This window comes from Coenobita brevimanus, chromosome 46, assembly GCF_032717465.1.
Source record: "Coenobita brevimanus isolate Jiangsu-jjx chromosome 46, ASM3271746v2, whole genome shotgun sequence".
Taxonomy (NCBI): Eukaryota; Metazoa; Arthropoda; class Malacostraca; order Decapoda; family Coenobitidae; genus Coenobita; species Coenobita brevimanus.
This window is the reverse complement of record NC_136999.1, coordinates 12,689,922-12,700,944: the sequence shown is the minus strand read 5'-3', so window position 1 is coordinate 12,700,944 and position 11,023 is coordinate 12,689,922. Positions and strand designations below refer to the sequence as shown.

The 11,023-nt window shown below is 40.2% G+C and overlaps 1 long non-coding RNA gene and 1 pseudogene across 1 annotated transcript in view; both read right to left on the bottom strand.

Annotated features, from left to right (window-relative positions):
* Positions 1-252: 252 nt before the first annotated feature.
* The window catches only part of LOC145398630 (uncharacterized), a 25,216-nt gene continuing 14,445 nt past the window's right edge, over positions 253-11,023 (bottom strand). The window contains exons 5-6 of the long non-coding RNA XR_013897167.1: positions 2,244-2,424; positions 253-629 (exon numbers count right to left, since the gene is read on the bottom strand). This is a non-coding gene — a long non-coding RNA (uncharacterized LOC145398630). The remainder of the gene's footprint in view (positions 630-2,243; positions 2,425-11,023) is intronic.
* Positions 3,510-3,627, bottom strand: LOC145398830 (5S ribosomal RNA; annotated as a pseudogene).

Here is an 11,023-nt window from a genome sequence, read left to right as displayed (position 1 = left end):
AAAACGAAACTTAGATCCATTCATTTTATCATATATTTGATTTCTAATCAGAGAACAAGGTGCAGGACTAGTACAGACGTTCATGCATTCATATACATGTAATAAAAAGCAGTGACCCTACTAGACTGAATTAACGCTTCTTTATATAAACTTGACATTTTACGTATTAGAGTACCGAGGATTTGATGTTTTTTTTTTTACTGTATTGGTGAACAGAATAAAAAAAAAAAACATAATTAATATCGGGTGTAATTATTATTATAATCACTGTCAATTCAGCAACAGAGATAGTGAATTTTACCTTTAGAGATCATTAACGCTCTTCAGTCCGATGACGGGTTTCATAGATATTCTTGCTACCTCTAGACCATTATGTAAACCTAGGACAGATGGCTAGTAATGAAGGGGCAAATGGAAATTTTATCTCCTTCCGTACGGAGTCTCTCTTCAGCTGAATATAATAGCGATAGCAATAACACAATATAAAATACGTCTCGGCGTGGAGGGATTAACGCCGTGATGTCCGTTCATGTGGTGTCGGGTGTGTGGCTCACTGACCGCGTCGAAAGAGGGGGGGGGGGTCTCTCTCCTAGCCTTGGATGCGTTGTCCATGCCCCTGGTGGTGACCGCTGGAAGAAAAAAAAAACATTTAGAACTAGAATAAAACTAAATAAAACAGAATAAATATGAGAGAGAGAGAGAGAGAGAGAGAGAGAGAGAGAGAGAGAGAGAGAGAGAGAGAGAGAGAGAGAGAGCATGTTTTAATATTTTTCTTATCGCTTGACTCTTGTTACCTGGCTGTTATTATATTCTTGCTTTCTCCAGACGATTTTATTCAGCTTAGAAGAGACACCTTTGAACTGGAGGGGTTAGTTATAGCCTTCCTTAAACACTTCACTAGTATGCACTATACGTATCCGATAAGTTCAATATAATCCTCTGGTGGTAACAAGAATAAAAATAGAAAATCCGCCACCTGGATCATGGGGTTAAATGCTGCCAAACCCTACCCGAGAATAAAGCAATATCTTCCATTCGGTACTGAAAACTGAGGGTGCAATTCACTCCGGCTTCTATGACCCACTCTAAGCCGAATAAAATCTTCAAACGTTAGCTGGACTGTTCTTATTACTCACTCTTACCTAAATAATGTCGTCTAATGGTGGCTGGAACACATGCCAGGGATTGTCCTTATCATGAGCGTTAAGTTCACGATACGTAAGTCAGATAATTATATTTAGATTTCAGCTTTAAACTATCATAAGAAATACACCAGTAACTGTAAATACCTTTGTTGTAGTCCCAGGTTCATTGGAGTGTGAACCTAGTGAACTGCAAGCTAAAGCTGCCCCTTTCCTGCAGCTCAGCACCCTCCTTTCAGAAGTAGGGTGAGTGTTGAGGGACGTTTGTATAACCAGCAAGCTTCACTGTCCATTTGCACTTTTGCCACCACATGAAGGCATCCGTTTCCAGCGCCTAACAAGAAGCTGTGCCAAGGCACAGCAAACCCGTCCCCGGCCGTCATTTCAGTGCTGACGTTTAAACATAACAGGATATCAAGTCAAAGATGTCACATATAAAATTTGAAGTGAATCGGGTAAAAATTGACGATTTTTGTCCATTTGAAATTTTAGGCCTGATCCACCGAACACTGACCCTCTCCCCCACCACCACTAACTGGGTGGTGGCCCCCCTGATGTAATGAGACGTGGTACAGGATGCAGATCTGAAAGATGCATCTTTAGGTTTTGACGTATTTCAAAGGAGTTATGGCAAATATATATATATATATATATATATATATATATATATATATATATATATATATATATATATATATATATATATATATATATATATATATAGAAAACTGCTTACCATTCTCCCATTTTTTTTTTAAATGCAATTTGGGGTCCTGGCTGGACCTTGGCCTAGTTTGACCTAAAAATTTTTCAGATGATCAGAATGCCATAGCACATCATCCTTGTAATTTTAGTCAAAATCGCACCAGCAGTTTTCACGTAAACTTGTTAACAGACAGACAAACAGAAAAACAAGCAAACAAACAGAAAGACAAACCGAGTGAAAACAGTACCCGTCCCCGAGCCCCTCTCGGCCCGGGGAAGGGTAATAAACGCACTAAAATCCATGATCATGATACTATTTTCCAGTGTTTCTAATAGGCATATATCCTGCAATAAGGCAAGAAGGCCCTCGTGGTAAGGGTGGACCATAGGACTCACGTTTGACGCAGCAGTAGCAGTTCAGAGTCATTCTTTTCCTATAACACAGGTACACTCAGGCTGTTTTCACTTAATCGATGGTTCCGCTTTCCATCCCTTTTTGATGAATGGCAAAACATCACCAACACATTTTCCACCCCTGCCCTCGCATTCCTCTGTAGTATCACATGGTCGACAGCACCTGGAAAATTTTAGAATAAAAATTACGTTGTTTTGACAGATCCAACTTACCAGCTTCTTTTATAAACGAAACGTCATCGACATACATGCCATTCATGCACTTTCAGTTACGAGTATTCGTATTATCATTCTCTCTCTCTCTCTCTCTCTCTCTCTCTCTCTCTCTCTCTCTCTCTCTCTCTCTCTCTCTCTCTCTTTAAATTCATGCACTTTCGGTTACGAGTATTCGTATTATCATTCTCTCTCTCTCTCTTTTAATTCATGCACTTTCAGTTACGAGTATTCGTATTATCATTCTCTCTCTCTCTCTCTTTAAATTATATGTACTATATATATATATATATATATATATATATATATATATATATATATATATATATATATATATATATATATATATATATATATATATATATATATATATAATTATATATATGGTGTGGTAGGTGGGAACGGTCACCATTCACTCACTCACTGTAGTGCTGCTCTCGGGTGTCTGCCCTGTCTTCTCCTCCATCCTTCTTTCCTTCCATCTTCTTCTATCTTACTTTCCTTCATTCTTTCCTCATCCTTCTGCGTACGGGTGACTTTACACCCCCTCTTCTGTCTTTCATTCCTTCATTCTTTCCTCTTTCTTCTGCCTATGGGTGACTCTACACTGAGTGACAAGCCAAATGGTTTCCTGTACACCAGGAAACCATTTACTACGCTGAGTGGTAACCATACAACCAAATTTTGGCACCTGGTGGTTTAGTGGGTAATTATTGTGCTCCACTCGGATTGAGCCGACGAAGGTTTATATCCAAGTTGTAGTTGGGGTTTATTGCTCATGTAATGCCACTCAGGGATGAGTGAGGTTGGTCACTCTCATCTTAAATGTCAGGACCAACTGCCTAGCCCCGGGCTCCTACGCTCCTCATGGGACAAGGTAGGATTGGATGATGGATGGATGGATATATATATATATATTCATTTCATTCATTGCCAGACGCCATGTATCCCAAACGGGGTGGCCAACGGCTTAGAGTTAATTGTTTTACAGAGAGGGGCACTAATCCTCCACCAACCCCACTTGACAAGTAGGGATGCCAACAGCATCTGGGGTTCACATGCGGTCACCCATCCAAGTACTAACCAGACCCAACGTTGCTTAACTTCGCTGATCGGACGGGAAGCGGTGTACTCAACGTATATATATATATATATATATATATATATATATATATATATATATATATATATATATATATATATATATTCTTACGGAACAGAGAAAACTGTCCCGCAAAGTTCCAGGTTCAAAACAAAGAGTTAGGTAAAATTACAAGTTAAAGTTTAATGCTCAAACTAACAACAAAACATTCAGGACTCATAAGGATAATGTAATGGCAAAAAACAGGTTAAATATATGGTTAACTGCAATAGCCTCTATTAACACGAAATTAGCATGAGTAAATTTATCTAAGTCAGCCCTGACAAAATGAAAATACCAGATAATACTCAGTGAATGCAAGATATATTATTACAGATACGAAGTATTATGAACAATAGCTGACATGAAACTTTACATTAATCACAAAAACCTTATTAGGCCTAAGAATTAACACCTTATGCTACACAGTACAAGAAAAAATGCAATAACACTTATACTCAAATTACACAGCTGCTAGATGGCTGGAGACTCCTGAGCACTCACAATAATAACAACTGTACAGGGGGAGGACAGAGATGTGAACAAAATGAGGAGTAGATCTAAGTGGCAATTAATGTAGAGACTGAGCTCATTATTTAGGGGCCGGCAGAGCTTGATACAACTTGTAAGAAGGACGCGCAAATGAAGCCAGAGGGGACAAAGAGTTGACAATCCTGCTCTGAACAACAGAAAGAACGACTTACTCTACTATAAGGGAGGACGGGGGGAGTGAGGTAGAACACGCTCGTGATCAAACATGCAGCATACTGTACGTTAGAATTACACAAAGGATGATGAAATCATAGGCTATGTAACACCTCCCCACAAAGAAAAAAGAAATTTACAAAGGAAATTTCTTATTACTCTAAAACAATCTGTCTAAAGTCTGGATAAGCAATCTGCAATAACATTTTCTTTCCCCTTGATATGTTGTATGTCTAATGAATACTCCTGAAGAAGTAGACTCCATCTTGTCAATCTCTGATTTTTATCTTTAAACTTACTAAGGAATTTCAGTGGGTTATGATCGGTATAAATGACTATGGGGTCAAAACCAGAACACAAATAAAATGAAAAATGCTGTAAACCCAAAATCAAGGCCAAAAGCTCTTTCTCAATAGTTGAGTAGTTCTTTTGAGGTGGAGTGAACTTCTTACTGTAATAAGATACAGGGTGTTCAATACCCTGATCATCCTCTTGAAGCAAAACAGCCCCAGCTCCTGTATCACTTGCATCAACAGCCATCTTAAAAGGCTTAGCAAAATTTGGAGTAGCGAGCACTGGCTGACTTAATAAGATAGCTTTAAGTTTGCTGAAAGAGGATTCACAGTTATCGGTCCAGACAAATTTAACTCCCTTTTCCAGTAGGTCTGTAAGTGGTGATACAAGAATTGAAAAGTTAAGAACAAATCTCCTGTAATAACCTACCATTCCCAAAAATCTTTGTAGCTCTTTCCTACTTTTAGGTCTGGGAAGATCACTTATAACCTGAACCTTAGCTCCTGGTGGTGCAACATGTCCATCACCAGTTACGTACCCAAGGTACTGAACTTTAGCTTGACCAAACTCACACTTTGATAAATTAGCTGCAAGATTAGCCTAAACCAAACGCTCAAGAAATTTACTGACATGGCATAGGTGATCTTTCCAGTTGTCACTGAAGATTAATACATCCTCAATATAAACAACACACCCTGCCAAACCCTCTGTTACAACATTCATGAGCTTCTGAAATGTGGCTGGTGCATTCTTCATACCATATGGCATTACAGAACATGCAAAAGTCTTTCCTAGTGTTACAAAACATGAGATCTCCCTAGCACGTTCAATCATAGGTACTTGCCAGTATCCCTTTAACAATTCAAACTTACTTATGTACCTAGCCTTTCCGATCTTGTCTATGCAATCTTCCACATGAGGGAGAGCGTAAGTGTCTGTTTTGGTTATCTGATTAACACGTCTGTAGTCGATGCAAAGCCGCTGTGACCCACCTGGCTTAGGGACTAGAGTGACAGGAGAACTCCACTCGCTCTGACAGGGCTCAATCATCTTGTGGTCCAACAGGTAGCCAAGCTCCTTCTGGATGAAAGGAACTTTCACTGGGTTCACACGGTAAGGAGGCAGTTTAATTGGCTTTGCGTCTCCAACATCAACATCATGCATCAACACAGTGGTTCTTCCTGGAGTGGCACGGAACACTTGCGGGTACTCCTGCAGTAATGCCGAAAACTCCTGCCTTTCCTCGGGAGGTAGATGAGAAAGCTTAGTCTGGAGATCATTCATGATATCAGGATTCTTCCCCAAACTATCACTCAGGCTCATGCTGCATGGGAGAACTTCACTTGCAAACTCGGGTGGAACAGCTACAGTGCAGACTGGATTATTTTCGTCCTGCCTGTGATATAAATTTAGCATGTTGATGTGACAAAGTTGCTTGTTCTTTCTACGATCTGGTGTGGCGATGACATAGTTGACATCACTGAGTTCTTCTCCACGAAATAAGGACCACTAAGCTTGGCTTGAAGAGGTTGCCCATGCACCGGTAGCAGAATCAAAACCTGATCTCCTGGCTGAAAGTGGCGTAACCTTGACTTCTTATCATACCAAATCTTCATCTTCTCCTGAGCAGCTCCTAATTTCTCTCTCGCCAGCTGTAAAGCAGTGGACAGCCGTTCTTTGAATTTCATCACATACTCCAGCAGGTTGACGTCATCTTCCTCCGACAGCCAGCATTCCTTGAGTAACTTAAGGGGTCCTCTTACTTCATGGCTAAACAGTAGTTCAAAGGGTGAGAAGCCCAGTGATTCATTTGGAGATTCTCTTGCGGCAAACACAACGAATGGAAGACCTTTGTCCCAGACTTTCTGATGTTCCAAACAGTATTTCTTGAGCATTGATTTGAGTGTTTGATGATATCTCTCCAACGCTCCTTGGGTCTGGGGATGGTAAGCTGAAGACGTGATCTGGGTGATCCCCAACTCTTTCAGAGACTGCTTGAAAACATTTGATATGAAATTACTTCCCCGGTCTGACTGTACCTCCTTGGGCAGACCAAACATTGTGAAGAACTCTAGCATTTCCTTAACCACGTTCTTTGCTGAGATATTTCTAAGTGGAATGGCTTCAGGATAACGAGTAGCCATATCAATCAGGGTCAACACATAAGAAAATCCTGAAGAAGTCTTAGGAAGAGGGCCCACAATATCCACCAACACACGGGTGAATGGCGCCTCAAAAGGAGGAATGGGAACTAGAGGTGCAACCTTTTCGGTCTGATTACACTTCCCCACAACTTGACAGGTGTGACAAGACTTACAATACCAGGAAACATCCCTGAAGATACCTGGCCAGTAGAAGTATTTCATAATGCGTGCCACAGTCTTCCTCACTCCAAGGTGTCCTGCCAAACTGGAATCATGAGCCACTCTAATGATATCCTGCCTACAAACACGAGGGATGACAACTTGATGTACAACCTCCCATTCACAGTCGGCTGATGCTGTTAGGGGTCTCCACTTCCTCATAAGTACTCCTGACTTTATATAATAACAAGTAGAAGCACCAGCTGACTCTTCCTCACTGCAGGCAGAGTTAGCTAGACCTTTCAACTCAGGGTCAGCAACCTGCAACTCAACCAACTCTTGACGAGACAAATTATCAACACTACGGGGTACTGCCTCATCTGGTGAGTGGTCCAAATTAGCAAGAAAAGTGTCAGCTAGGATAACATCATCATCATCATTATCCTCTAAGTCACCAGTAACTTTAGACTTAGCCCTAGTGACAGCACATGCAGGAAACACATCAGGGACATCACAATCCTGGGTCGCAGTCACTGGCTCACTAGACAACTGAGAAGCTGGACACACTTGACTTCCACCAATATCATTTCCAAGTAAGAAAGTTACACCTGACATTGGGAGTGTCTCAACCAACCCAACCATAACGGAACCATTAACAAAACCAGACTCTAAATTCACTCTATACAGAGGGACAGAGAAGTAATTATTCCCTACACCTTGTAAGATTACAGTTTCATCAGAGGAATTAACATTAGAGCCTAGAACACTGGTCAGCATAAGGGATTGGCAGGCACCTGTATCACGATATATTTTAACTGATTTCCTGTCATTACTGTCCAGAGGACTGACAAAACCATCAGACAGGAAATTAGCACATGAACTCTTGAGAGTGTCACCCACGTTACTGCTCAAAAGAGGAGCTCCGTCATGAGAATTTAATTTACCCCTCAAAGCAGGTTCAGTTAACTCAGTTAAAGAATTCTGGGAACTCTCAAGGGTGGACACTAGACCAATTGACTGAATATTTAAAGACTCCTTTTTGTTCATATCACGCTGTCTCCTGAAACATTTCTCCGTAGTATGACCAAACTTACTACAATAAGTACATTTACTTTTCTGAAATCTAGAGGTGAAACTGATATTTACTTCCTGAGAAACATCATCTTCATTCTCTTTCCTGTTACCTGTACTCTGAGTAGAGGCAACGTACTTACTTTCAGCTTTCCTTTTTTCTCTAGAATATCTCTTGTGAGTAAGAACATATTCATCAGCTAAAACTGCAGCATCAGACAAATTATCTATTCTTCTCTCATCAAGATATAGGCTTACATCTTTACTAATACACCTTTTGAAGTCCTCCAGCAAAATCATCTGCTTTAATTTACCAAAATCAGAATCCACATTCTTAGAATTTAACCACTGCTCTAACAGATCTTCTTTGATTTTTGCATACTCAACATGGGATTGCTTATCTTGCTTATAAGTTGTCCTAAATTTTACTCTATAGGCTTCAGGAACAAGCTCATAGGCCTTAAGAATCAAGCTCTTAACTACATCATAATTATCAGATTGATCCTGAGGCAAAGATGCATAAGTTACTTGAGCTTTACCGGTGAGAACAGTTTGAGGGAGTACTGGCCAATACTTTTTGGGCCAATTAAAACCTGTAGCTACCCTCTCAAACAACTGAAAATACTTTGTTAAATCAGATTCGTTAAAAGGAGGGACAAGTTTAACATTTTTAGCCACATCAAAATCATCAGAGCTGGATGATCCAGTTCCACCTTGTTTCATGCGATACTCATGGTCTGCCTGAATCCTAGCAATTTCAATTTGTGCCTCCTGAATACGAGCCTGAGACTCAGCCTTCTTAGCACGTGCCTGAAACTCAGCCTCCTTAGCATTTGCCTGAAATTCAGCCTCCTTAACACGAGCCTCCTGCAGGGCTAGCTGTAACTTAGCTAATTCAATATGCGTTTGCTCATTTGGAGGAGTTACATTAAACAAGCTTTCATTAATCATGTCAACAATTTGATCTTTAGAATGATGAGAGCGAACAGCAATTCCCAATTGTTGAGCAACAAGCTTAAGTTCATTCTTTGTTCTGTTTTCTATATCACACACTGTTTGCACATTTGACAAAAAATCTTTGGCTTCATCAAGCGTAGTAATAGTAGACATCATGAATAAATCACAGTCCCAAAATATCAAGCAATATCCTTATGATAATATCTTTAATATCCTGATAAGAGGTCGCCAAATTTATGCTACGGAACAGAGAAAACTGTCCCACAAAGTTCCAGGTTCAAAACAAAGAGTTAGGTAAAATTACAAGTTAAAGTTTAATGCTGAAACTAACAACAAAACATTCAGGACTCATAAGGATAATGTAATGGCAAAAAACGTGTTAAATATGTGGTTAACTGCAATAGCCTCCATTAACAGGAAATTAGCATGAGTAAATTTATCTAAGTCAGTTCTGATAAAATGAAAATACCAGATAATACTCAGTGAATGCAAGATATATTATTACAGATACGAAGTATTATGAACAATAGCTGACATGAAACTTTACATTAATTACAAAAACCTTATTAGGCCTAAGAATTAACACCTTATGCTACACAGTACAAGAAAAAATGCAATAACACTTATACTCAAATTACACAGCTGCTAGATGGCTGGAGACTTCCTGAGCACTCACAATAATAACAACTGTACAGGGGAAGGACAGAGATGTGAACAAAATGAGGAGTAGATCTAAGTGGCAATTAATGTAGAGACTGAGCTCATTATATAGAGGCCGGCAGAGCTTGATACAACTTGTAAGAAGGACGCGCAAATGAAGCCAGAGGGGACAAAGAGTTGACAATCCTGCTCTGAACAACAGAAAGAACGACTTACTCTACTATAAGGGAGGACGGGGGGAGTGAGGTAGAACACGCTCGTGATCAAACATGCAGCATACTGTACGTTAGAATTACACAAAGGATGATGAAATCATAGACTATTTAACAATATATATATATATATATATATATATATATATATATATAATATCATTATCATCATTATCCGGACCTCTTTTCCCACCCAAGGGCAGGGTGAGGAGTAGCAACGTCCAGACAGCCCAAAATTGCCCAATCCAATGGGCCACGCTTCCATTCACTCATCATTCAAGCCCCCGGAATCCTGGCTCTATCGCAAACTCCAAAAACATTCACCACGTTCTGGAGCTTCACATAATCGTATCCGACAGAGTCAATCCAGACGCTGCCACGTTATAAAGGGGTGCCAAAAATCCCTGCTCATGCACTCCTCCTCACATAATTCATCCAGCCAGCTTGATCTCCTGTCAGTTCCGTAGCCTCATCGACTTCTAAATCTCTCTTCCTCACACAGTCATCCACCATATCTCTCCATCTTTTCCTTGGCCTACCTCGCCTCCTCCCTCCTTCGAATTCGCTCAGAAATACCTTCTTCACCACTCTATTGTTATCCATTCTTTCTATATGACCATACCATCTCAGTACACTCTCTTCAATTCGGGTGTCCACCGACTTCCTCACTCCTAATCTTTCACGAATCACCTTATTTTGTATCCTATCCACCCTATGTACTCCAAATACATTCCTCAGCAGTCCCATCTCCACTGCTCTTACTCTTGACTTTTCATTTTCATGCCACACCATAGTCTCACATCCATATGTTCAAGTTGGCACTAAAACTCCTTCATGTAAGCCTTGTGCAGTTGCAACACTCAGGCCTCTGTTTTTTTATCAAGGTCTTCATTGCACCAGCTACTTTTCTTCCTTGTGACACTACCTTCAGTTTCTTTTGCACATTTTCCTCTCTTTTCTATCACTGTACCCAGGTATTTGAACTCTCTCACCAATTCCAATTTCTCTCCATTCACTGTTACATTGCACTGGGAGTCACCTTCTCTCTCAATAACCATCACTTTACTCTTTTCTACATTTACTCTCAAAGAACGACGCTTACAGACATCAGCAAAACTCTGCACTAGCCTACCAAGTTCTTGTCCGGTACTTGCAAGCAGTACTGTATCATCAGCATACAACAAATTTGAGATATTCCATCCATCA